Raw genomic sequence first — 27,471 nt, forward strand, 5'->3', positions numbered from 1 at the left:
CTCTAGAAAATTACAAGGTTGCTAGGAAGGAGCTTAAGAATGGAATTAGGAGAGCCAGAAGAGGCCATGAGAAGGCATTGGTGGGCAGGATTAAGGAAAGCCCCAAGGCATTCCACAAGTATGTGAAGAGCAAGAGGATGAGCCGGGTGAGAATAGGACCAATCGGCTGCAATAGTGGAAATGTGTCCATGGAGTCAGAGGAGGAAGCGAAGCTACTTAATAAATACTTAAATATTCACCAGGGAAAAAGACCTTGACAATTGTGGGGATGATTTACAGTGGACTAAAATACTTGAGCATATAGACATTAAGAAAAAGGATGTGCAGGAGCTTTTGAAAAGCATTAAGTTAGGTAAGTCACTGGGACCAGATGAGAGAGACCCCAGGCTACTGTGGGAAGTGAGGTAGGAGATTACTGAGCCTCTTGTGATGACCTTTCTGTCATCTATAGGGACAGGAGAAGTACCAGAGGATTAGAGGGTTGCAAATGTTGTTCCTTTGTTCAAGAAAGGGAGTGGAGATAACACAAGAAATTATAGACCAGTGAGTCTGACTTCAGTGGTGGGCAAGTTGTTGGAGAAGATCCTGAGAGGCAGGATTTATGAGCATTTGGAGAGACACAGTCTGATTAGGGATAGTCAGCATGGCTTTGTCAAGGGCAGGTCATGCCTTACGAACCTGATTGAATTATTTGAGGATGTAACAAAACACATGGATGAAGGTAGAGCAGTGGGTGTAGTTTTTATGGATTTCAGCAAGGTATTTGGTAAGGTTTCCCATGCAAGGCTCCCTCAGAAAGTAAGGAGGAATGGGATCCAAGGAGACCTTGCTTTGTGGATCCAGAACTGGCTTGTCCACAGAAGGCAAAGAGCGATTGTAGATGGTTTGAATTCTGCATGGAGGATGGTGACCAGTGGTGTTCCACAGGGATCTGTTCTGCGACCCTTAGTAATTTTGTGACCTGGATGAAGAAGTAGAAGGGTGAGTCAGTAAATTTGCTGATGACACAAAGGTTGGAGGTGTTGTGGGTAGTCTGGAGGGTTGTCAGAGGTTAAGTAGGACATCGATAGGATGCAGAACTAGGCTGAGAAGGGCCAGATGGAGATCAACCCAGATAAGTGTGAAGTGGTTCATTTCAGTAGGTCAAATTTGAAGACAGAATACAATATAAATGGTAAGACTCTTGGCAGTGTGGAGGATCTGAGATATCTTGGGGTCCATGTTAAAAGGCACTCAAAGCTGCTACGAAGGTTGACGGTGTTGTTAAGAAGGCATATGGTATGTTAGCCTTCATCAACCGTGGGATTGAGTTCGGGAGCCGTGAGGTAATGTTACAGCTATATAGGATCCTGGTCAGACCCCACTTGGAGTACTGGTCACCTCACCACAGGAAGGATGTGGAAGCCATAGAAAGGGTGCAGAAGAGATTTACAAGGATGTTGCCTGGATTGGAGCCTTATGAGAACAGGTTGAGTGAACTTGGCCTTTTCTCCTTGGAGCGATGGAGGATGAGAGGTGACCTGATAGAGCTATATAAGATAATGAGAGGCATTGATCATGTGGATAGCCAGAAGCTTTTTCCCAGGGCTGAAATGGCTAACATGAAGGGGCATAGTTTTAAGGTGCTTGGAAATAGGTAACGAGGGGATGTCAGGGGTAAGTTTTTCACGCAGAGAGTGGTGGGTGCATGCAATGCACTGCCAGTGACTGTGGTAGAGGTGGTTATGATAGGGTCTTTTAAGAAACTCTTAGATAGGTACATGGAACTTAGAAAAATAGAGGGCTATGTGGTAGGGAAATTCTAGGCAGTTTCTAGAATAAGTTACATGGTTGGCACAACATTGTGGGCTGAAGGGCCTATAATGTGCTGTAGATTTCTATGTTCTATGATATGAAGATTGGTGGAGGGGCAGGTAGTGTTGAGGAAACAAGGTAGGATGCAGAAGGACTTATACAGATTAGGACAATGGGCAAGAAAGTGGCAAATGAAATATAATGTTGGAAAATGCATGGTCATGCACTTTGGTAGTGGAAGTAAATGTGTGGACTATTTTCTAAATGGGGAGACAATCCAAAAATCTGAAATACAGAGGGACTTGGGAATTCAGAAGGATGAGGGGGGAGGGGGGAATCTCATTGAAACCTTTCAAATGTTGAAAGGCCTAGACAGTGTTGATGTGGAAAGGATGTTTCCCATGGTGGGAGAGTCTAGGACAGGAGGGCACAGCCTCAGGATAGAGGGGCACCCTTTCAAAACAGAGATGTGGAGAAATTCCTTTTGCCAAAAGGTGGTGAATTTGTTGCCATGTGCAGCTGTGGAGGCCAGGATGTTGGGTGTATTTAAGGCAGTGATTGATAGGTTCTTGATTGGATATGGCATCAAAGGTTACAAGGAGAATGCCGGGAAATGGGGTTGAGGAGGAAAAAAAAGATCAGCCATGATTGAATGGCAGAGCAGACTTGATGGGCCAGATGGCCTAATTCTGCTCCTATGTCTTATGGTCCTATATTTACTCATTCAGCCTCTCTACCCCCTGGTGGTGGAAAGCTGCAAAGGTTCACCACACCCTGAGAGAAACATTCCTCCCCAACTCAGTGGTGATAGCCTCATTGTGAAACGATGTCAGCTAGGTTTACACATTGAGTGATGGGTGCCTGGAATGTACTGCTGGGGAAAGTGGTAGAAGCAGGTACAATAGTAACATTTAACATTCATTTGGACAGGCAGGGAGGAAATGGATGAATGGCAGATGGGAACAGTTTAAGTCAGAATCCTGGTTGCCATGGGCACCATGGAGAAAAAGGCCTGTTCTGTGCTGCACTGTTCTATTTTCTACCTTTTAGGTTCTTTCACAATGGGAACATCTCCTTGGCATCTAGCATGTCAATCTACTTCTGAATTGTTTTTATATGTTTTAATGAAGTCATCTCATTCTTAGAGCCCAACCCACTCTGCCCTTTCTCACAAAATGACCCTCTTTAACTGAGAAATCAAACAAATAAACTTTCTCCAATGAAAGTTTGTCCAAACTGTACACAATGTTCCAGATGTAGCCTCACCTAGACCTTACTTAATTGTAGCTAGATATTACTAATCCTTTACCCAGACCCTTTCATCATAAAAACCAACAGGCCCTTTGCCTTCTTGATCATGTGCCATGCCAGCATGTTGGATTCCAGTGACTTTGTGTATAAGCACATCTAGGGCTAGTCAAATATTAACATTACCCAGTCTCTCTCCCTTTAACAAACACTCTGCTTTTCTGTTCTGTGTGTCAAAGTAGATGGCTTCATCATTTTTCACATTATATTTTCAAGCAGTTGTTCAGAATCAGGTTTAATATCACTGGCATATGTCATGAAATCTGTTGTTTTGGAGCAGCAGGTCATTGCAATGCACAATAATAAAAATTATAGATTACAATAAGAAGTATTTATTAAAAAATAAATTAAATATGTAGTGCAGAAGGAGAGGGGAAAATATCACAGAAGTGTTCATTGTCCACTCAGAATTCTGCTGTGGACGGGAAGAAGCTGTTCCTGAAGCACTGAGATTCTTTGCATCCTTTCTTGTCTCACCTAGGACAGTGTAGTCAGCAAATGTGGAGCTAGATTGTCAATATTTAGGGTGCAAGCACCAATCCGAAGGCACTCACTGATTACAACTTGCCAATCTGAGAAAGAAATGGTTAGTTCAGTCTTTATGTCCTGTCCAATAGTCAGTTCTCAATCCATATCAGTATATTACACAACTTCATAAGGTATAACCTTGTTGTCTAACCTCTACGTAGGACCTTATTGAAAGCCTTTGAAAAACAAAATACACCACATCCTCTGATTCCCCAATCTATTTCACTAATAAGATCTTCAAAGAATTAATTTGCAAATCAAGGATGATTTTTATTTCCTAAATCCACGCTCAGTTCTGTTCTTCTATTAAAATAGCTTGCTATTCAGTGGTCATGGCTGATCTGTGCTGGCATTAACTCCTCTTCTGTGCCAATTCCAATGACCTTCAATTCTTTGATGTTCACACTACCACCCTGGGAAACAATTCAGAGATTTGTACAAGCAACACACACAAAATGCTGGTGGAACGCAGCAGGCCAGGCAGCATCTATAGGGAGAAGCACTGTTGATGTTTTGGGCTTTACTTTACTTTTATTGTCACCAAACAATTGATACTAGCGTGTACAATTATCACAGCGATATTTGATTCTGCGCTTCGTGCTCCCTGAAATACAAATCGAAGTAAATATAATAACAATTTAAATTATAAATCATAATTAGAAAATAGAAAAGGGAAAGTAAGGTAGTGCAAGTCGGGTCCGGATATTTGGAAGGTACGGCCCAGATACGGGTCAGGATCCGTTCAGCAGTCTTATCACAGCTGGAAAGAAGCTGTTCCCAAATCTGGCCATACCAATCTTCATGCTCCTGAACCTTCTCCCGGAGGGAAGAGGGACAAAAAGTGTGTTGGCTGTGTGGGTCGTGTCCTTGATTATCCTGGCAGCACTGCTTCGACAGCATGCAGTGTAAAGTGAGTCCAAGGATGGAAGATTGGTTTGTGTGATGTGCTGGGCTATGTTCACGATCTTCTGCAGCTTCTTCCGGTCTTGGACAGGACAACTTCCATACCAGGTTGTGATGCACCCTAGAAGAATGCTTTCTACGGTGCACCTATAAAAATAAGTGAGGGTTTTAGGGGACAGGCCAAATTTCTTCAGCTTTCTCAGTAAAGGTGCTGGTGGGCCTTCTTGGCAGTGGACTCTGCTTGGTTAGACCATGTCAGGTCATTTGTGATATTCACCCTGAGGAACTTAAAGCTTTTGACCCGCTCCACCTGTGCACCACCGATGTAGATGGGGTTGTGCAGTCCACTACTCCTTCTGAAGTCAACAACCAATTCCTTCGTCTTGCTGACGTTGAGGGATAGGTTATTGTCTTCGCACCATGCCACCAGGTTCTTAATTTCCTTTCTGTAGTCAGACTCATCATTACCCAAGATACGGCCTACAATTGAGACCCTTCGTCAGGACTAACTGAAAGGAAAGAGTAAGAGATTTGAAAGTAGGAGGGTGAAGGGGAAATGTGAAAAGATAGGAAAAGACCGGAGGGGGGTGGGGTGAAGCTAAGAGCTGGAAAGGTGATTGGCAAAAGGGATATGGAGCTGGAGAAGGGAAAGGATCATGGGACGGGAGACCTAGGGAGAAAGAAAGGGGGAGGGGTGCACCAGAGGGAGGTGGAGAACAGGCAGAGAGAGATAGAAAAGGGGAGGGGGAAAAAAGCTAAATATATCAGGGATGGGGTAAGAAGGGGAGCAGGGGCACTAATGGAAGTTAGAGAAGTCAATGTTCATGCCATCAGGTTGGAGGCTACCCAGCCGGTATATAAGGTGTTGTTCCTCCAACCTGAGTGTGGCTTCATCTCGACAGTAGAGGAGGCCATGGATTGACATATCAGAATGGGAATGGGACGTGGAATTAAAATGTGTGGCCACTGGGAGATCCTGCTTTCTCTGGTGGACCGAGCGTAGGTGTTCAGCAAAACGGTCTCCCAGTCTGCGTCGGGTCTCACCAATATATAAAAGACCACACCGGAGCACCGGATGCAGTATACCACATCAGCCAACTCACAGGTGAAGTGTCGCCTCACCTGGAAGGACTGTCTGGAGCCCTGAATGGTGGTGAGGGAGGAAGTGTAAGGGCAAGTGTAGCACTTGTTCTGCTTACAAGGATAAGTGCCAGGAGGGAGATCGGTGGGAAGGGATGGGGTGTACCAATGACAAGGGAGTCGCGTAGGGAGTGATCCCTACGGAAAGCAGAAAGAGGGGGGAAGGGAAAGATGTGCTTGGTATGGGCTCCTGTTGGAAGTGGCGGAAGTTACAGAGAATTATATGTTGGACCCGGAGGCTGGTGGGGTGGTAGGTGAGGACAAGGTGAACACTATCCCAAGTGGGGTGGCAGGTGGATGGCGTGAGGGCAAATGTGCGGGAAATGGGAGAGATGCGTTTGAGAGCAGAGTTAATGGTGGACGAAGGGAAGCCCCTTTGTTTAAAAAAGGAAGACATCTCCTTCGTCCTGGAATGAAAAGCCTCATCCTGAGAGCAGATGCGGCGGAGACGGATGAATTGCGAGAAGGGGATGGCATTTTTGCAAGAGACAGGGTGGGAAGAGGAATGGATTTATACATCTCCATTTTAAATGCTTTCCTTATTTTGTATCTATGTTCCCTTGTTCATGACTCATCCACTAGCGAAAATTTCAACACATCCACCCTGTCAAGCTCCACTGGATCTTGTATGTTTGAATAAGGCTTTCCTTCATTTTTCTAAACTCCAAGAAATACTGGCCCCAATTGCCTAAGCTCTTTTGTTAGGACGAGTGTCTCAATCTAGCAGCTGCAGAATTCTGGATAAAACTTCAAACAGTTTTGATGTTATAACATAACGGCTTCACTGCATTCTCAGTCTGCAAGCAAGTATAGTCTTTGTGATGCTCCTTTAATTAGGGATAATATCATCAGTACAGCGGGACATTGATAGGATGCAAAACTGGGCTGAGAATTGGCAGATGGAGCTCAACCCAGATAAGCGTGAGGTGGTTCATTTTGGTAGGTCAAATATGATGGCAGAATATAGTATTAATGGTAAGACTCTTGGCAGTGTGGAGGATCAGAGGGATCTTGGGATCCGAGTCCAAAGCAGCTGCTCAGGTTGACTCTGTGGTTAAGAAGGCATACAGTGCATTAGCCTTCATCAATCATGGAATTGAGTTTAGGAGCCATGTTGCAGTTGCCGTGTTGCAGCTATATAGGACCCTGGTCAGACCCCACTTGGAGTACTGTGCTCAGTTCTGGTCGCCTCACTACGGGAAGGATGTGGAAGCCATAGAAAGGGTGCAGAGGAGATTTACAAGGATGTTGTCTGGATTGGGGAGCATGCCTTATAAGAATAGGTTGAGTGAACTCAGCCTTTTCTCTGGACGGAGGATGAGAGGTGACCTGATAGAGGTGTATAAGATGATGAGAGGCATTGATCACGTGGATCATCAGAGGCTTTTTCCCGGGGCTAAAATGGTTGCTACAAGAGGACACAGGTTTAAGGTGCTGGGGAGTAGGTACAGAGGAGATGTCAGGGGTAAGTTTTTTACGCAGAGAGTGGTGAGTGCATGGAATGGGCTGCCGGCAACAGTGGTGGAGGCGGATATGATAGAGTCTTTTAAGAGACTTTTTGATAGGTACATGGAGCTTAGTAAAATAGAGGGCTATGGGTAAGCCTAGTAATTTCTAAGGTAGGGACATGTTCAGCACAACTTTGTGGGCCGAACGGCCTGTATTGTGTTGTAGGTCTTCTGTGTTTCTATGTTACTCTTGGCTGAGCAACCAGTCAGTCAGGCTCTATGCTGCACCTTTTTTAAAGGGTCTCAGGCTCCAAGAAAATGCTTTTAATAAACTGAAGACTCCTCTAAATGAGAGAGTGTTCACAAATGACATTCATTATTTCAGGCACACAGAGGTTTCCAACTTCCTGTGGGAGTCATTTACACTGAGTGAAGGCAGCCATTAACTGCTGACAGAGAGGGTATTGGCTGTTGTTAATCATCTGATCTGGTGTCTCCATTCTGCTATGCCTGCTGGGAAATCAGAGCTACAACATGTGAGAGGTTCTTTGAAGATCTGGCGTTCATTGTAGAAAGAAAATATCAGCTTAACCCTTTGTGGATCATGAATGAACAGCTTTAAGCTCGTCTGCTGCAAGTGGTCCCTCTTTCTTGGCTTGCTTTGAGTGTCTTATATGCCCAGAGTCACACAGGCAGAGGGAATTGTTGCCTCAATTGATCTCAAGAGTACCCTTTGCCTAATTTCTGGAATTAGTTTTCAGTCGAAAACAATTTGGGTTTTCAAATATCTCACTCTTCCAAAATAGAGAGCAGGAGCCTGAAAAGATGGAAGTTGGTAAGTAAAAGCACAAGATGATCCCTACTGGTGTTGAATTATACATTTGGCTTCATTAATTAAAATTAAACAAAAATTGCATCATATGTAAAATTAAGAATTCATAAAACATAGTCTTATGACTACTCTAAAGAAATCACTATTGTAATGCAGAACAGCAGTAGACAATATGAGAACAGTAAATATTGGACAAAATACAGCGAGAGGCATGCAGCTGGCATGGAATTTCCATTAGGAATAACCGGCTTTGAGCAGAGACAACAGGAGGTTGCTTCAGACCAATCTCATGGCTCTCCTCAGGAGGCATAACCTTCCACTTAACACCAGAGTATCCAAATCACTAAACTGCTTTCCCCACATGAGCTGCAAATGGTATTTGAAGAGAATTTTACTTATAGGACAAACCCCAAAGAGCTATGCCAATTGCTATAGCCTCTAGCAGCCCACTCCCACCCTGTCACTGACTTTCATATAACAGATTAATTACAGAGAAATTTGGTTTATGCCTAATTCTGTGCACACCAAGATTTCTGTTCCATTGGCATATCAAGAGGCATTCAGCTTCCCATTGGGGCAGTAGCTCTCGTTGTAATTACGTACTTAGGACTCTGATGTTGTTCCACACTATGCCCACTACAATCTATGTAGTAGTGGCTCACTGTATTTAGAAGGACTTTTTCAGAAGCCAAGGAGGTGGAATGTTAGCTAAAATACTGTAGTCAACACAAAGTGCCCAATTGTAAACCCTTTGGATACAAACCATGAAGGGTAAAGAGAATGATCCCGGGAATGAAAGAGTTAACATATGAACAGTTTGTTGGTTCTGGGCTGTTCTCACTGGAGTTTAGAAGGGGGGGAGGAATCTCATTAAATATTGAAAGATAGAGTGGATCCAGCAAGGATGTTTCCAATAGTGAGGGAGTTTCAGACCAGAGGACACAGCCTAAGAAGAGAAGGATAATAGACAATAGACAATAGGTGCAGTAGACCATTCAGCCCTTCAAGCCTGCACCGCCATTCTGAGATCATGGCTGATCATCTACTATCAATACCCGGTTCCTGCCTTGTCCCCATCTCCCTTGATTCCCCTATCCATAAGATACCTATCTAGCTCCTTCTTGAAAGCATCCAGAGAATTGGCCTCCACTGCCTTCCAAGGCAGTGCATTCCAGAACCCCACAACTCTCTGGGAGAAGAAGTTTTTCCTTAACTCTGTCCTAAATGACCTACCCCTTATTCTCAAACCATGCCCTCTGGTACTGGACTCTCCCAGCATCTGGAACATATTTCCTGCCTCTATCTTGTCCAATCCCTTAATAATCTATAAAGGATGTTCCTTTATAATGGAAATGAGGAAAAAGGTCTTTAGCCAGTGGGTGGTGAATCTGTGGAAATCATTGCCATAGACGGCTGTGGAGGCCAAGTCATTGGGTACAGTAGAGAATGATAGGTTCTTGATTAGTAAGGATGTCAAAAGTTACTGGGAGAAGGCAGCTGAAAGGGGTTGAGATGGATAATAAATCAGCCATAGTAGAATGACAGATCAGACTTGATGGGCCAATTGGCCTAATTTTACTCCTATGACTTATGATCTTATTAATCAAGAGAAGTTTTTTCAGGGGATTATGGTCTTTCTGATTTAGTCAACTCCACATTCTGAAGTGTCACGTGAGGGTAAACTATTAGTCTCAGAACTTCCAGAAAGCTTGCAAAGTTTGCAATTCATGTGCTCACTCAGTTTTCCTTCAGTAGTGAGCATCAGTGACTTGCCTGATGCCTTAGCAAACAAGAAACTGTGAAATGCAAGTTGTGCCAACTGGTGATACCTGGAAAGATATAGATGCAGTGGAATTCAGAGTGTACGTGACTTTAAATTCCATGATCGGAGCTGTCCAGGCAGAGTGCGGCTACAGCTCTGAACCCAGAAGGTCACAAATCTGTCACCACTGCTTTAGAAAACCGTAGGCTGCCAACATACTGGTGTGTGGAGAACTGGAGATAGGAGTGTGGAGCTCTGAAAACTCTTGTGGGATTAAGGTATATAAAAGTGATCCCTTCTTTTCCTTTTCTCTTGACAGGTCTGTGCAGCACATCTAATGGGATCACCAAACTTGTTCTCAAAAGAACAGGTTATATTTTCAGCCTTTGTGTATGCTATGTTTTAGGTTTGGTTGTGTCATGGATGCTTGGATTTCAGTTGAACCAACTTTTTTTGCAAGATTAGATTTCAATGGTAGCACAATGCTGTGATTGATTTAAGTGATGCTACGTTGAGTGACTAATAGAGTCACAGACAACTGAACTGGGCTCTTCGGCCCATTGTGTCAAGTGTCTGTCAAATACCTATCTACACTAATTCCTTTTTTCAGCATGTAGTCCATAGCCTTCTGTCTCCTGTGCTTCTTAAATGGCGTAAGGTCTCCTCCACCCCACACACTATCTGAGGAATTTGAGATTCAGGCAAAGTGTTTCAAACTGTGGTTACACTCTGAGAACAAAAAATGTTCTCCTTCAGATCACTGCCAAACCTCTAATTCTTATGCTAATCCACACTGTCTGGATTTAGACACCCTGGCATTGAGAGAAAGTATCCCAGAGTCAGTCCTATCTTTGCCCTCATACGTCCATCATTCCCTGTCAGCTTGTTCTCCAAGAATAAATAGACCCAATTTATCCATCCTCTTCCCAGAACTGAAATACTGGCATAAATATTACAAGTGGAGAAGTGGGCAGTTGACCTTACCCAAGCCAGGACCTTAAACCAGAGGGCAGCCTCTGGAATAAATATTGATTGTGGAGTGTCTCAGTAAATTGTACTGAGTGAGTGAGGCATACGGCAGTCAGGGTTGACCGTAGACGTTGTATCTGAGCTGGCTAGATTCGCAAGCCTGGGCAATACATTATGGAGAGCAAACTGTTAATAGTTTGTGAAAATGCCATTCTTAGTGCATGGCCTTTCTGGAATGGAAAAATGGGACCCAGTTTAACCCAGACTTACTGAAAAGGATGGTTATTCAAGGAATTAAATCAGTGCCTGGTCGAGCCCTGCCTGATGTCTGGATAACTGGAAGTGGAGGGTTAAATGTCTGGAAATGTGCAGTTTGTGAAGACTAAATGCAGTTGTATGGTTTTCCTCCCACTAGACAGCTAGTGTTGTATTTAAGAAATGAGCGCCGCTCTATTGCCATTTGGACACACAGGTCCAATCCTCAGTCCCCTCTACCATGCCTTCAGCTCTCCACTGGACGCTCACGTGTATGTCCATTTCCTTCACCCACATAGATCTACATTTGGATCCACCAACTCCACACCATAAGATATAGGTGCACAATTAGGCCATTTGGCCCATCAAGTCTGCTCCGCTATTTCATCATGGCTGATCCAATTTTCCTCTCAGCCTCAAGCTCTTGCCTTCTCCCCATAACCCTTCATGCCTTCAGCACACACTGCCCAGTTATGTAACTCCACATTCCTAGAAACCTTACTCTACTGAACATTCGTGTTCAGAGATCTGGAATTTGGTATTTGGTCCTCAGAACACTGTAGTGAGTGTGTCGACACAGCTAGATTTCAGTCATGGTCAGTGAGTGTGTCAGTATGGTTGGATTTCAGTCATGGTCAGTGAATATGTCGACACGGTTAGATTTTAGTCATAGTGAGTGAGTATGTCCTTATGGCTAGATTTCAATCGTGGTTTGTAAGTGTGTCAGCACATTTAGATTTCAGTCATGGTTTGTGAGTGTGTCAGCACAGCTAGATTTCAGTCATGGTGGTCGAGTGTGTCAACATGGCTAACTTCAGTCATGGTGATCGAGTGTGTCGACACAGCTAATTTCAGTCGTGGTGATCAAGTGTGTCGACATGGCTAATTTCAGTCGTGGTGATCGAGTGTGTTGACACGGCTAATTTCAGTCGTGGTGATCGAGTGTGTCGACACGGCTAATTTCAGTCGTGGTGATCGAGTGTATCGACACAGCTAATTTCAGTCGTGGTGATCAAGTGTGTCGACATGGCTAATTTCAGTCGTGGTGATCGAGTGTGTTGACACGGCTAATTTCAGTCGTGGTGATCGAGTGTATCGACACAGCTAATTTCAGTCGTGGTGATCAAGTGTGTCGACACGGCTAATTTCAGTCATGGTGCAGCGATTGCCGTTCTGTCATGGTGACTGTGACAGTATTGCTCCGTATGGTCTTCATGCAACAGCATACTTAGAGTTCAGTCATATCGCGGTGTCTGTCTCAATATGGTTACGTTTTAATCCTGTCTCAGTCTCGGGAGATAATACTGTGGTATATTAGTGTCCCTGTATGATTTGATTTTAGATGTTTCGTAATTAATGTCAGTATGGCTGTATTTCAGTCATGCCAAAGTGACTGCCTCATTCTGGTTGGATTCCAGTTACGTCGTAATGAGTGTCTCAGTGGGGTTAGTTCTCAGATATGTCACACAGACTGCCTCAGGGTGATTTGGTTTCAGTCTAATACAGGGAAAGTGTCCACATGGTTATTTTCCATCATGCCATAATTGTTTCAATATTGTTCCTTTTACGTCATTCCAATACAAATGTCTGTGTGTTGAATTTCATTTCTGTTTTAGTGAATATCAGCCTGATTATATTTGAGTTCTGGTGTAGAGAATGCCTCTGAATGTTTAGCATCAGTTGGATAATGTGTAGTTAAACATGTTTAGATATCCACTGGGCCATAGAGAATGTCTTTGCGGTGTTACATTTCAATGACCTATAGTGAATATCAGGACATGTTATGTATGGTAAGTGTCTCATATATAAGTGTCTTATAAAGCATAGAAACAGACCTTCGCTACACCTTCTCCTCCATGATCATAATATACCCATCTTTTCTAAATCTATTTGCCAGAATTTGGTCCATAGCCTTTGATGTCTTGGTGATTCAAGTGCTTATCTCAAAATGTATTAAATATTGTAACAGGTCATACCTCTGTTAATAAATTCCAGATGCCAATTGTTCTCTGGAGAAAAGGTTCTTCCTTAGATTCCTTCTGAACCTCGTACCTTTTGTCCTAAACCAGTGCCCTCTTGTGTTAGATACCTCTGCTATGAGGGAAAATTTATATAGTCAATCCAGTCCATTCCCCTCATAATTTTGTGTACCTTCATTGGGTTCCTTATTAACTTGTTGTGCTTCAAAGAAAAGAAATCCAATTAATCCATTCTCTCACCAAGACTGAAACATTCCAGACAGCATGCTGGTGAATCTCCTCTGCAATAGCTCTAATGTACTCCTATCATAGTATAACCTCTCTGTGTTATACTATGTGTCCTGGTTAGTCAAGGCAAATATCCCATAAACACAAGAAAACTTGCAGATGCTGGAATTCCAAAGCAGCACACACAAAATACTGGAGGAGCTCAGCAAGTCAGTCTTCTCCACCTTCAAGGTTCCTCTGTTCCACAATAATTCCTAGGGGCCTACTATTCCTTGTGTCTGTTCTATCCTTGTTGGTTCTTCCAAAATGCATCAGGTCATAATTATCAGGATTAAATTTCTCCAGTTATTGCTTTGCCCATCTGACCATCTGATCGATATTATCTCCCTTTCGTCTGATTTCTGTCCTTTCTCAGCACAAGTAGATTTCAGGTGAATGTCACAGAATATTGGCATTTTGCTCATGTGATAATGGACGTTTAGATTTGCATCGTGGGGTAGTGAGTGCCCTGGCAAAGTTGTATTTCAGTTGTGGTGTCGTGAGTATTTCTAATTGCTGGTCAATGTGTCCCAGATGTGGGTATTTGGTTGTATTTCAGTTGTGCTGTAGCTGTAGTGGGTATCTCAGCTTGTCTAATTGTCGGTCAATGTGTACCAGATGTGGTCATTTAGTTAGATTTCGGTTACATCATATTGTGGGTCTCAGCTAATGTAGATCTCCCTCATGGCATTGTGAATTTCATTTGTAGCACAGTGAATGAGTGAGCTTGTGTGGTGAACTAGATATACCTGTCTGACTGCTCCTGTGGCTCCTCCCACAGACCCCTGTATAAAGGCGACTGTGGGCTGCTGCTCTCCCTCATTTTCCCCAGGATGTAGTGTTGTTTATTCTTCCAGTCAATAAAAGCCGATATCTCGCTTCCTAAGTCTCAGCGTGAGTTATTGATGGTGCATCAATTTTATTGACTGGAAGTTAAAACATGGAAACCGTTTTACGCCCAGAACGCTTAGATTTGGACCCCCAAGACCCTGAAGCAGCTCTTGCCTTTGAACACTGGCTTGTATGCTTCCAATCATACTTGGAGGAGGTTCGTGCCACCGACTCAGCTGTTAGGCTCAGACTTCTCCTCTCGAGGGTCGCCCCAAAAGTTTATTCATTCATCAGGGACCTCTCGACCTACGAGGGGGCGCTTGACGCCCTCAAAAGACAGTACCTGCGGCCGGTGAACGCAGTTTATGCCCGGCATCGCTTGGCAACACGAAAACAGCGGCCTACGGAGTCGACTGCTGAATTTCTCCGAGCTCTACAGGCACTCGTGCGGACTTGTGACTGCAAAACGCTCACAGCGGAACAGCATGCGGAACTCTTGGTCCGAGACGCTTTTGTGACCGGAGTCAGGTCAGTGTATTTGCGCCAGCGGCTGCTGGAAAAAGCTGATCTTACCTTACGCTCAGCGATAGAGACGGCTGATACGTTGGAGGCTGCACAGCTGTACGCCGAGGCGGTCCAGCCGCGCGATTCCCCGGTTCCGAGCAAATTCGCCAACGCCGCTGCCAGTCGCGGTATCACGAACTCCTCGAATTCGCCAGGCATAAAACTCTGTTACTTTTGTGGGCTTCAGAAACATTCCAGAAACAGCTGCCCGGCTCGCGAAGCGACTTGTTCCAGCTGCGGGAAGAAGGGCCATTTCGCCAAGGTCTGTAAATCTAAACCGCGCCCGGGGTCGAGCAGCGCTGCATCTGAGACCTGGGGACCGCCATTTTGCATGCCCGGATGTGGACAACCATCTTTGCCGGCGTCACCATGCCCCGCCCCTACCTACCCGTGTGCGACCTGGGAGCCGCCATCTTGCATGCCCGGATGTGGACAACCATCTTTGCCGGCATCACCATGCCCCGCCCCTGCCTACCCGTGTGCGACCTGGGAGCTGCCATCTTGCATGCCCAGATGTGAGCGGCCATCTTTGCCGGCGTCACCAGGCCCCGCCCCCGACTCGCCCCGTTCAACGCTGGCTACCGTGACCCTCTATCAAAGCGCTCCGCACCAGCTCGCAAGGTCAATGATGGACATCCTGGTGGAGGGACACAGGACTAGCTGCCTGTTTGACACGGGCAGCACTGAGAGTTTTATTGACCCGGCCACAGTGCAACGCTGTGGACTCGTGACACGGCCGGCACGTCAGAAGATCACCTTGGCTTCTGGGTCGCATTCCACAGACATCCGGGTGGGTTGTGTAGCGACATTGGTGGTGCAGGGCACAGAATATCGGAACTTTGCGTTCCTGGTCATGCCTCGACTGTGCGCACCTGTGCTGTTGGGGCTCGACTTCCAGAGCCATCTCAAAAGTGTGACTATGGCATATGACGGGCCCCTCCCACCACTCACTGTCAGGAATCCTCAGTTTGGTGGGACTTCGCCATATACTCCGTTACCACACGCACATACACGCCGAACCACACATCCCGCCCAGCACCATGCCGATAGCTGTGCTACTGACACTACTTGCAGCCTCTCCACCCTCAAGATCCCTCCCCCATCGCTGTTCACCAACCTGACCCCCGACTGTAAACCGGTGGCGACTAAAAGCAGGAGGTACAGCGCAGGGGACAGGGCCTTTATTCATTCAGAGGTGCAGCGGCTGCTCGGGGAGGGGATCATTGAGCCGAGCACAAGCCCATGGCGGTCCCAGGTGGTCGTTGTTCGGACTGGGCAGAAAAATAGGATGGTTGTGGACTATAGCCAGACCATCAATAGATTCACGCAGCTTGACGCGTACCCCCTACCCCGCATCGCGGATATGGTCAACCAGATAGCTCAGTACAAGGTGTACTCGACAATAGATCTGAAATCCGCTTATCACCAGCTCCCCATCCGCCCAGAGGACCACCCGTACACCGCCTTCGAGGCAGGTGGCAGGCTCTATCACTTCCTGCGCGTCCCATTTGGTGTCACAAATGGGGTCTCAGTCTTCCAGAGGGAGATGGACCGGATGGTGGACCAGTACAAACTGAAGGCCACATTTCCCTATCTAGATAACATCACCATCTGTGGTCGCGACTGGTCGGATCACGACGCCAACCTCCAACGATTTTTCCAAGTGGCCGAAGCTTTGAACCTCACTTATAACAAGGACAAGTGTGTGTTCAGAACCACACGACTCGCTATCCTTGGGTATGTCGTGGAGAATGGGGTCATTGGCCCTGATCCCAACCGTATGTGCCCCCTGTTAGAACTCCCTCTTCCCACCACTCTCAAGGCCCTCCGGCGGTGCCTGGGTTTTTTTTCCTATTACGCCCAATGGGTCCCCCATTACGCAGACAAGGCCCGCCCCCTGGTCAGGTCTACCACTTTTCCCCTCTCTGCCGAGGCCCGCGCGGCCTTCAGCTGCATTAAAGGGGACATTGCCAAAGCAACGATGCATGCGGTGGACGAGACCATTCCCTTCCAAGTAGAGAGTGACGCCTCTGACGTCACGCTGGCTGCTACCCTCAATCAAGAAAGCAGACCAGTGGCGTTTTTTTCTCGTACCCTTCAAGGCTCTGAACTTCGGCACTCCGCGGTGGAGAAAGAAGCCCAGGCCATAGTGGAAGCTATTAGGCACTGGAGGCACTATCTCACTGGCAAAAGGTTCACCTTGCTGATCAACCAGCGCTCGGTTGCGTTCATGTTCAGCAACCAACAGCGGGGCAAAATCAAAAATGATAAAATTTTGCGATGGAGAATAGAACTCTCCACCTACAACTATGATATCCTGTACCGGCCTGGCAGGCTCAATGAACCCTCTGATGCCCTATCCCAGGGAGCGTGTGCTAGCGCACAGCTCGACCAGCTGTATGCCCTTCATGCCCATCTTTGCCATCCGGGGGTCACCCGATTTTACCATTTCATTAAAGCCCGGAACCTGCCGTACTCCCTGGAGGACATCAGGACGATGACCAGGGACTGCCAGATCTGCGCTGAGTGCAAACCGCACTTCTACCGTCCTGACACTGCGCAGCTTGTCAAGGCCACCCGCCCTTTTGAGCGACTGAGTGTTGACTTTAAGGGCCCCCTTCCCTCCACCGACCGCAATGTCTATTTTCTCAGTATTATTGACGAGTACTCGCGATTCCCCTTTGCCGTTCCCTGCCCCGACACTACTACCACGTCCGTCATAAAAGCCCTGCGCCAGCTCTTCACTCTGTTCGGATATCCCTGCTATGTCCACAGTGATAGAGGGTCCTCCTTTATGAGTGATGAGTTGCGCCGGTTCCTGCTAGCTAGGGGCATTGCTACTAGTCGAACCACGAGTTATAATCCCCGGGGGAATGGCCAGGTGGAGAGGGAGAATGCCACAGTGTGGAAGGCCACACTTTTAGCCCTTAAGTCAAAAGGGTTGCCGGTCTCCCGATGGCAGGAGGTCCTCCCTGAGGCACTCCACTCTATCCGCTCCCTGTTGTGTACGTCCACTAATGCCACCCCTCATGAACGCCTATTCTCTTTTCCCAGGAAGTCTGTCACTGGGACCACCCTACCAGTTTGGCTGACGTCCCCGGGGCCAGTGCTGCTACGTAAACATGCGAGGAGTAATAAGTACTCCCCGCTGGTCGAGAGGGTTCACCTCCTGCATGCTAATCCCCAGTATGCCTACGTGGTCTTGCCTGATGGGCGGGAGGACACGGTCTCTGTCCGCGACCTGGCGCCCGCCGGAGCAGCAGACCACTACCCCGAACATTCCACGGTAACTATGAACCCTGTACCCGAGGTGACACCGCACACACCGTGCCACACCCAGACTCCTCACGACGCTCATGTACCGGGCATCTCGTACGATTCGACCACCTGATAGACTTAACCTGTAAATATACTTGGGGACTTTTTTTAAACAAAGGGGGGGTGAATGTGGTGAACTAGATATACCTGTCTGACTGCTCCTGTGGCTCCTCCCACAGACCCTGCTGACTGCTCCTGTGGCTCCTCCCACAGACCCCTGTATAAAGGCGACTGTGGGCTGCTGCTCTCCCTCATTTTCCCCCGGATGTAGTGTTGTTTATTCTTCCAGTCAATAAAAGCCGATATCTCGCTTCCTAAGTCTCAGCGTGAGTTATTGATGGTGCATCAGCTTGGTTAGACTGTATTTGCATTCCACTGAATGTTTCAGCATTTCACAGTGAATGGGTGTTGCTGTGGTCAAGTTTCAGTTTTGTGGTTCTACAAATCTCAGCTGGGTTAGATTTCTGCCACAGAGCAGTCCCAGAGCAGTCAGAACACAGTGTATGGCTCAGCATGTGTAGAGGTCAAAACTGGTGTAGTATGAGTGCACTGTACCACTTAGTCCATGAACTGTGGTGACAAGAGGGCATACAGGAGTGAGATATGCCAACTAGTGGAATGGTGCTGCAGCAACAACCTGGCACTCAACATCAGTAAGACAAAAGAGCTGATTGTGGACTTCAGGAATGGTAAGACAAAGGAGCACATATCAATCCCCATAGAGGGATCAGAAGTGGAGAGAGTGAGCAGCTTCAAGTTCCTGGGTGTCAAGATCTCTGAGGATCTAACCTGATCCCAACATATCGATGTAGTCATAAAGAAGACAAGACAGCGGCTATACTTCATTAATTTGAAGAGATTTGGCATGTCAACAGATACACTCAAAAATTTCTATGGTGTACCGTGGAGAGCATTCTGACAGGCTGTATCACTATCTGGTATGGAGGGGTTACTGCACAGGACTGAATGAAGCTGCAGAAGGTTGTAAATCTAGTCGACTCCATCTTGGGCACTAGCCTACAAAGTACTCAGGACATCTTCAGGGAGCGGTGTCTCAGAAAGGCAGCATCCATTATTAAGGACCTCCAGCACCCAGGGCATGCCCTTTTCTCACTGTTACCATCAGGTAGGAGGTACAGAAGCATGAAGGCACACTCTCAGTGATTCAGGAACAGCTTCTTCCCCTCTGCCATCCGATTCCTAAATGGAAATTGAAGCTTTGGACACTACCTCACTTTTTTTTAATATACAGTATTTCTGTTTTTTGCACATGTTTAAAAATCTATTCAATACACTTAATTGATTTACTTGTTTATTTATTATTATGTTTTATTTTATTTATTATTTTTCTCTCTCTGCTAGATTATGTATTGCATTGAACTGCTGCTGCTAAGTTAACAGATTACACGTCACATGCTGGTGATAATAAACCTGATTCTGATTCTGATTGTAAATCAAATGTGTAATGGGCATAAGTGCACTGTACCACTTAGTCCATGAACCGCTTGTAAATTAAATTTGCTGATTTAGAATGTGGTCATGCTGGCAAGGAAAGTATCATTTTTTTCATTCCTAATTACTCCTGAGAAGGTGGCAGTGAGCTCCTTCCGTAAAGGTTCGCTCACAGTGCCCTTGGGTAGGGATCTCTAGGATTTAGACTCAACAGTTTGGAAAGATCAGAGATACACTCAGTGGCCACATTATTAGGTACAGCTGTACACCTGGTCATTAATGCAAATATTTAATTAGCCAATCACGCAGCAACAGCTCGATGCATTAAAGCATGCAGGTATGGTGAAAATGTTGGAGGAATTCAGCAGGTCAGGCAACATACTGGAAATGAGTAAACAGTTGATGTTTCAGGCTGAGACACATCTTGGCCCAAAACTTTATGGCAGTAGGCCAATGAATACATGATAAATAAATATAAAGGAAAAAATTGAATTTAAGTAGGTATAATATGTCTATTAAATGGTTGTTAAAATAAATAGCACAAAATAACAGAAATAATATCTATGAAAAAAGTGAGATAGTAAATCAGATGGCAGAGGGGAAGAAGCTGTTCCTGAATCGCTGAGTGTGTGCCTTTGGGCTCCTGTACTCCTCCCTGATGGCAGAGGGGAAGAAGCTGTTCCTGAATCACTGAGTGTGTGTCTTCAGGCTCCTGTACCTCCTCCCTGATGGCAGAGGGGAAGAAGCTGTTCCTGAATCACTGAGTGTGTGCCTTTGGGCTCCTGTACCCCCTCCCTGATGGCAGAGGGGAAGAAGCTGTTCCTGAATCACTGAGTTTGTGCCTTTGGGCTCCTGTACCTCCTCCCTGATGGCAGAGGGGAAGAAGCTGTTCCTGAATCGCTGAGTGTGTGTCTTCAGGCTCCTGTACCTCCTCCCTGATGGCAGAGGGGAAGAAGCTGTTCCTGAATCACTGAGTGTGTGCCTTTGGGCTCCTGTACCTCCTCCCTGATGGCAGAGGGGAAGAAGCTGTTCCTGAATCACTGAGTTTGTGCCTTTGGGCTCCTGTACTCCCTCCCTGATGGCAGAGGGGAAGAACCTGTTCCTGAATCACTGAGTGTGTGTCTTCAGGCTCCTGTACCTCCTCCCTGATGGCAGAGGGGAAGAAGCTGTTCCTGAATCACTGAGTGTGTGCCTTTGGGCTCCTGTACCTCCTCCCTGATGGCAGAGGGGAAGAAGCTGTTCCTGAATCACTGAGTTTGTTCCTTTGGGCTTCTGTACCTCCTCCCTGATGGCAGAGGGGAAGAAGCTGTTCCTGAATCACTGAGTTTGTGCCTTTGGGCTTCTGTACCTCCTACCTGATGGCAGAGGGGAAGAAGCTGTTCCTGAATCACTGAGTGTGAGCCTTTGGGCTCCTGTACCTCCTCCCTGATGGCAGAGGGGAAGAAGCTGTTCCTGAATCACTGAGTTTGTGCCTTTGGGCTCCTGTACCTCCTCCCTGATGGCAGAGGGGAAGAAGCTGTTCCTGAATCACTGAGTTTGTTCCTTTGGGCTTCTGTACCTCCTCCCTGATGGCAGAGGGGAAGAAGCTGTTCCTGAATCACTGAGTTTGTGCCTTTGGGCTTCTGTACCTCCTACCTGATGGCAGAGGGGAAGAAGCTGTTCCTGAATCGTTGAGTGTGTGTCTTCAGGCTCCTGTACCCCCTCCCTGATGGCAGAGGGGAAGAAGCTGTTCCTGAATCACTGAGTGTGTGCCTTTGGGCTCCTGTACCCCCTACCTGATGGCAGAGGGGAAGAAGCTGTTCCTGAATCACTGAGTGTGTGCCTTTGGGCTCCTGTACTCCCTACCTGATGGCAGAGGGGAAGAAGCTGTTCCTGAATCACTGAGTGTGTGCCTTTGGGCTCCTGTACCTCCTCCCTGATGGCAGAGGGGAAGAAGCTGTTCCTGAATCGTTGAGTGTGTGTCTTCAGGCTCCTGTACCTCCTCCCTGATGGCAGAGGGGAAGAAGCTGTTCCTGAATCGTTGAGTGTGTGTCTTCAGGCTCCTGTACCCCCTCCCTGATGGCAGAGGGGAAGAAGCTGTTCCTGAATCACTGAGTGTGTGCCTTTGGGCTCCTGTACCCCCTCCCTGATGGCAGAGGGGAAGAAGCTGTTCCTGAATCACTGAGTTTGTGCCTTTGGGCTTCTGTACCTCCTTCCCGATGGTAACAATGAGAGGAATGCGTGTCCTGGGGGACCTTCTTAAGGCACCGCTCCTCGAAGGTGTTTTGGATACTACGGATGCTGATACCCACCATGGGGCTGACTAATTCTACATGTTTCTGCAACTTTGATCTTTTACAGTAGTCCCCTCCCCCCTCCCACCGTACCAGATGGTGATGCAGCCTGTCAGAATGCCCTCCACAGAACATTTGTAGAAGTTTTCGTTTTAGTTGACAAACTCCTAATGATAGATAGCCGCTCTCTTGCCTTCTTTATAGCTGCATCAATATGTTGGGACCAGGTTAGGTCCTCAGAGATCTTGACACCCAGGAAACTGAAACTGCTCACTCTCTCCACTTCTGATCCCTCTATGAGGATTGGTACGTGTTCCTTCGTCTTACCCTTCCTGAATTCCACAATCAGCTCTTTCATCTTACTGACATTGAATGCAAGGTTGTTGTCTGACACCACTCAACTAGCTGGCTTATCTCGCTCCTGTACGACCCCTCACCACCGTCTGAGATTCTACCAACAATGGTTGTATCATCAGCTAATTTATAGATGGTATTTGAGCTATGCCTAGCCACACAGTCATGTGTATAAAGGGAGTAGAGCAGTGGGCTAAGCACACACCCCTGAGGTGCACGAGTGTTGATCGTCAGCAGGTGGAGATGTTATTTCCAATCTGCACAGATTGTGGAATTCCAGTTAGGAAGCTGAGGATCCAATTGCAGAGGGGGGGTACAGAGGCCCAGATTCTGTAGCTTTTCGATCAGCACTGTAGGAATGATGGCATTAAATGCTGAGCTATAATCAATAAACAGCACCCTGACATGGATATTTGTACTGTCCAGGTGATCCAAGGCTGCGTGGAGAGTCTTGAGGTTGTATCTGCTGTAGACCCATTGTGGTGATAGGCAAATTGCAATGGGTCCAGGTTCTTGCTGCGGCAGGAGTTCAGTCTAGAAATGACCAACCTCTCAAAGCATTTCATCATCGTAGATGTAAGTTCTGCTGGACAACAGTCATTGAGGCAGCTCACCCTAATCTTCTTGGTACTGGTATAATTGTTGTCGTTTTAAGCAGGTGGGAACTTCCAACTGTAGCAGTGAGAGGTTGAACCGAGATTCCACCGAGATGCAACACTGAGCGTCATAGGAAGTCATTCCTGCCTGTGGCTATCAAACTTTACAACTCCTCCCTTGGAGTGTCAGACACCCTGAGCCAATAGGCTGGTCCTGGACTAATTTCCACTTGGCATTATTTACTTATTATTATTTAATTATTTATGGTTTTATATTGCTATATTTCTACACTATTCTTGGTGCGACTGTAACGAAACCCAATTTCCCTCGGGATCAATAAAGTATGTCTGTCTGTCTGTCAAAATGTCTTTGAATATTCCCACCAGTTGGTTGGCACAGGTTTTCAGAACCTTACCAGGTATTCCATCGGGCCCTGCTGCCTTGTGAGGTTCACCCTCTTGAAAGACTGCCTGATGTCGGTCTCCAAGAGAGAGATCACAGGGTCATCGGATGCTGCAGGGATCCTTATAGCTGTGGTTTTATTCGCCATTTCAAAGTGAGCACAAAAGGCATTGAGCTCCCTGGTCATGAAACATCTCTGCCATTCATGATGTTGGATTTTGGTTTATAGTAAGAATGGCTTGCAGACCCTGTCAGAGCTGACGTGCATCTGATGTCACCACTAACCTCTCCCAGGATTGTTTCTTGGCTCTTGAGATGGGCCTTTGAATTCATGCCTGTTTTTCTTATACAAACCCAGATCACCAGACGTAAATGCCACAGATGTAGACCTCAGTAGATTTCAAACCTCCTGGTTCATCCACAGCTTTTGGTTTTGGAATGTACAGTATGTTTTCATAGAGAATGGTGCAAAAAAAAAACACATCCAGTGAGCGGCAGTTCTGTGGTGAAATCGCCTTGTTAATGAGAGAGGTCTGTGGAGAATGGCCAGACTGGTTCAAGCTGACAGGAAGCGGGCAGTAACTCAAACAACTATGTGTTACAGAAGTGAGCAGAAGAGCATCTCTGAATGCATACACATTGAACCTTGAGGTGAATGCGCTACAGCAGCAGTAGACCATGAACATACAGTCAGTGGCCACTTTATTGGTACGTAGTAGTGTGGCAACTGGGTGTATATCTCCATGTCAGGATGATGTGCACCTTGAAGGACATCAGCCTGTAGATGATGGTGTTCCCATGCCTATGTTGCCTCTGTCTTTCTTGGTAGCAGAATCTGCTAATTTGGAAGGTACTATCAGAAAAGCCTAAATAAGTAACCATACTATGATTTGTTGTGTTAACGATAATCATAGTTTATCTTGAAGCAATTGCTCAGAGAATCCTGGAGCATTCAGCCTTTTGTGTTGCTGGCAGAATTTAGAAAGAACAGAATTGTTACACTCCCATGTCCATCCATCGAGATGCTGGCAGTTTCTTCATTTCTTTTCTGACCTTTATCCCAGTGAAGGTTATTGCTGATTCTTCCCCACCTCACCTTCATCCATTGCAATCCATGTGGGAGGAACTTGCAGCTTAAAGGTAGTCTCCTCAACTTCCACCTACAATTGTAAATCTGTGCTCTCAGGGCACTGAACTGTCAACTGTTTGAAACAACTTCACATTATTTACACTGCCAAGATTCCTCATGATTGTTCATTCCTGAACATGTTGCAATAAATATATCTTTATTTTAAAACAGGGAGTTCAGAAGGAGAAGACACAGTTAAATTCTATCTACAGCTGTAGATAAGTGTTTGAAACATACATCACCAGTAAAAAGCAAGATTCCAGAAGGACAGATATAACATTAAATAAGGTGAGTCCAGAACCAAATCTAGTGCAATAAACTGAGAATTATGCCAAAACTGAAAGCTTTTCAACAGTTTTGATCGCTTGTGTTTTGAGAAGTGTGAAGATTGATTTGATGGATGTCATGAAGACTGAGTGGTCATCTGAAATGGATATTTAATAGGCCATAGTTGTAAGACAATCTGTTGATAAATCCTAAGCAACACACACAAAATGCTGGCAAAACTCAGCAGGTCAGGACAGCCCTGAAGAAGTGTCTTGGCCTGAAACTTATTCTTTTCCACAGATGCTACCTGACTCGCTGAGTTCCTCCAGCATTTTGTGTGCCTTGCTCTGAAGTTCCTGCATCTGCAGACCTTCTCCCATTTATGATTTGCTGATAAATCCTGTCAGAACAATGGGGAAACACCTTCTTCCAAAGAGTGGTTAAAACGTGGAACTCACTAGTGCTGTGAATAATTCAGAGGAAAGGCATGGAAAGAGTAAAGTCAGAGAAACAGGGAAGGATGAAGGCAACTTAAATATTTGTTGGTGGGGTTAGATGAAGAAAGCTGGGGGAGGTTCACAGGTGCATAAATCCTGATAGATACCTGTTAGTGTTTGGAAAAAATTCTATGTGGCATAATCAGCTAATTACTAACTCCTTTTACCTCAGTATTAGTACAAGATGCTCAGAGCAAAAATAGAGACTAACTCAGTTATAAAGCACTATCAATGCTAGGAGTAAGATAGTGGCAACAGGGTTCATACAGGCCTGTTTAACATGACACACAACGTGGAAATGCCAGACAGGTTATAGTCACTTCAAAAGGTGGTGAATATATGACATTTGAACTAAATCTAATTTATCTCCAAAGTGGCTGTGTGGAGGCAGAAGCTGGTGTGCTACCAGTGGCACAAATGGAAAATAATCAATTTAATATCAGAGAATGTATACAGTATACAACCTGAAATTCTCCCTCTTCACATGCATCCACAAAACAGAAAAAGACTCTAAAGGACAGAAATGTTAGAACTCCAAAGACCCCCCCCCACCCCTCCCATGCACAAGCATCAACCCTCCCCCCCCCCACTTGTGAGGTGGGATCAGCTGAAAATGGATAAGTGTGTGCTCTGTAGAAAGGGTGCACAGTTCAATTAACTGTAAAGTTTTTTTTTTGATGGGATGTCTGGGTAACTGGGGATTGGGCAGGAACTTATAGTTGAGGTTAAGAATCAGTTCTAATACTGAATGACAGAGCAGGCTTGACCAGCAACAGCTTCTAATCCTGCCAAATATCTCTGTGTCACTATGGCAAAAGAACTTCCATATGAAGTATACAACTATCTGCAGCTTTTTCAGATCCTGTGCCGTGAACCGTCCATACCAGACGGCGATGCAACCAGTTAGTATACTCTCCATAGTACATCTGTAGAAAATTGTGTGTGTCTTTGGTGTGACACCAAGTCTCCTCAAACTTTCAATGAAATATAGCCGCTGTCATGTCTTCTTTGTAATTACATCAATATGCTGGGCCCAGGACAGATTTTCAGAGGTGTTGACACCCAGCAACTTGAAACTGCTCAGCCTTTCCACTGCCGATCCCTCAAAGAGAACTGGTGTGACTTCCCTTGACTTCCCCTTCCTGACGTCCACAATCAATTCCTTGGTCTGTATGAATCATCTTTCTGGTTATCCACAAATTCACCCTCCTTGTGTCTTGTCCTAAACTGCTCTGTCATCTGCTATAAAGAAGGCCTCAGCAAACAATCAGTGCTCTTGTCACAGCCTGTTAATGAGCCAGAGAATCCTTTCACTCTTTTACACTGTTTCCCAAGGTACAAATAAAAACATTTTCCAAACAGGAGCGGAACATGAGCAAGGGTGGTGTAATGAGCAGGACAATTACCCGCCTACACCAGCGTGCGTGACTCCCCATCCAGGCTGCAGTCACGCTCAGCATCACGAACAGCTGCTGAGATCACGTAGCCAAGAATGGCAAAGGATTTTCAGGGAGTGGAGCTTTCTGCTGAACCTCCTCTCCTTGTTCTGACAGGTCTGAGTCCTGAAATGGCAAATTATGTTTGGCAGAATGTTGCAAGAAGTAATTACTTCTGATTATAATTTTGCTGGAGGTCATTTTATGTTTAAATTAATCTTCTCTCTTTGGTGTTGCCATTTAAAGTGGGAATCCTTGCAGAATTTATGTTTGAGGAGGAGGCCATTCATACAGGAACAGGAGGAGGCCATTCATACAGGAACGGGGAGGCCATTCATACAGGAACAGGAGGAGGCTATTCATACAGGAACGGGGAGGCCATTCATACAGGAACAGGAGGAGGCTATTCATAAAGAAACAGAAGAAGGCCATTCACACATACTTTGCCACCTGGTTAGCACTGCACTGTCCCAAAGGGGATTATTCAGTTTCACAGCTCATTGCTGTATCAATATACTTAGCTAAATGGCTCAATTTTTTTTCCTCTGTCTGCCTCGCTGTCACCTCGCCTGTAAGACATGGGGTTACTTGATTATAAGCTGATGTAATCAGCTTCACCTCGCTATCATACCTCTCAACCACTCCACTACCTTCATGCCAATCTGACTGACCTGGATAAACTGTAATTGTGTCTGACTAAACATTTAGAAGACTGAAGTCATGTGCTCCGCCACACACTCTTTACCATTGTCTAACTCCTGTCTTGGTCAGTTCCATCTACCACCCTTGCTGGGAGCCATTGTCTGCTCATACCAGTCATCTTGAAGTAACATTGCAGTTTGCTTCCTATTATGATCTTTACTAACATTAGTACATTCAGCACCCTGTTTCCTGAATGCCTTCCCATTTCAAACCCATTTCTCATTGTATATTGCCTTTACTGATTTACATTGACACCTAATTTTCCAATGTTCAAAGTAACTTATTATCAGAATAATGTTTCACATTTAATAACCCACTATGATTAAACATATCCATGATAGGTGCCACAGTACTTAAAGATGAATTTTGCCAATTCTATGAAATCTTGGATCATTTACCTTCTAGAAGACAATGCTTGAATGCCATGGTGCAGCTCAGACATATCTGCACTCTTTATCAAGTGT

General features: G+C 45.7%; 1 long non-coding RNA gene across 1 annotated transcript in view; it reads left to right on the forward strand.

The window, feature by feature from the left end:
* LOC140738885 (uncharacterized) overlaps positions 1-27,471 on the forward strand; it is a 257,097-nt gene that overhangs the window by 223,039 nt on the left and 6,587 nt on the right. Inside the window, exon 4 of the long non-coding RNA XR_012101475.1 lies at positions 24,277-24,393. This is a non-coding gene — a long non-coding RNA (uncharacterized lncRNA). The remainder of the gene's footprint in view (positions 1-24,276; positions 24,394-27,471) is intronic.

This window comes from Hemitrygon akajei, chromosome 14 (genome assembly GCF_048418815.1).
Source record: "Hemitrygon akajei chromosome 14, sHemAka1.3, whole genome shotgun sequence".
Lineage (NCBI taxonomy): Eukaryota > Metazoa > Chordata > Chondrichthyes > Myliobatiformes > Dasyatidae > Hemitrygon > Hemitrygon akajei.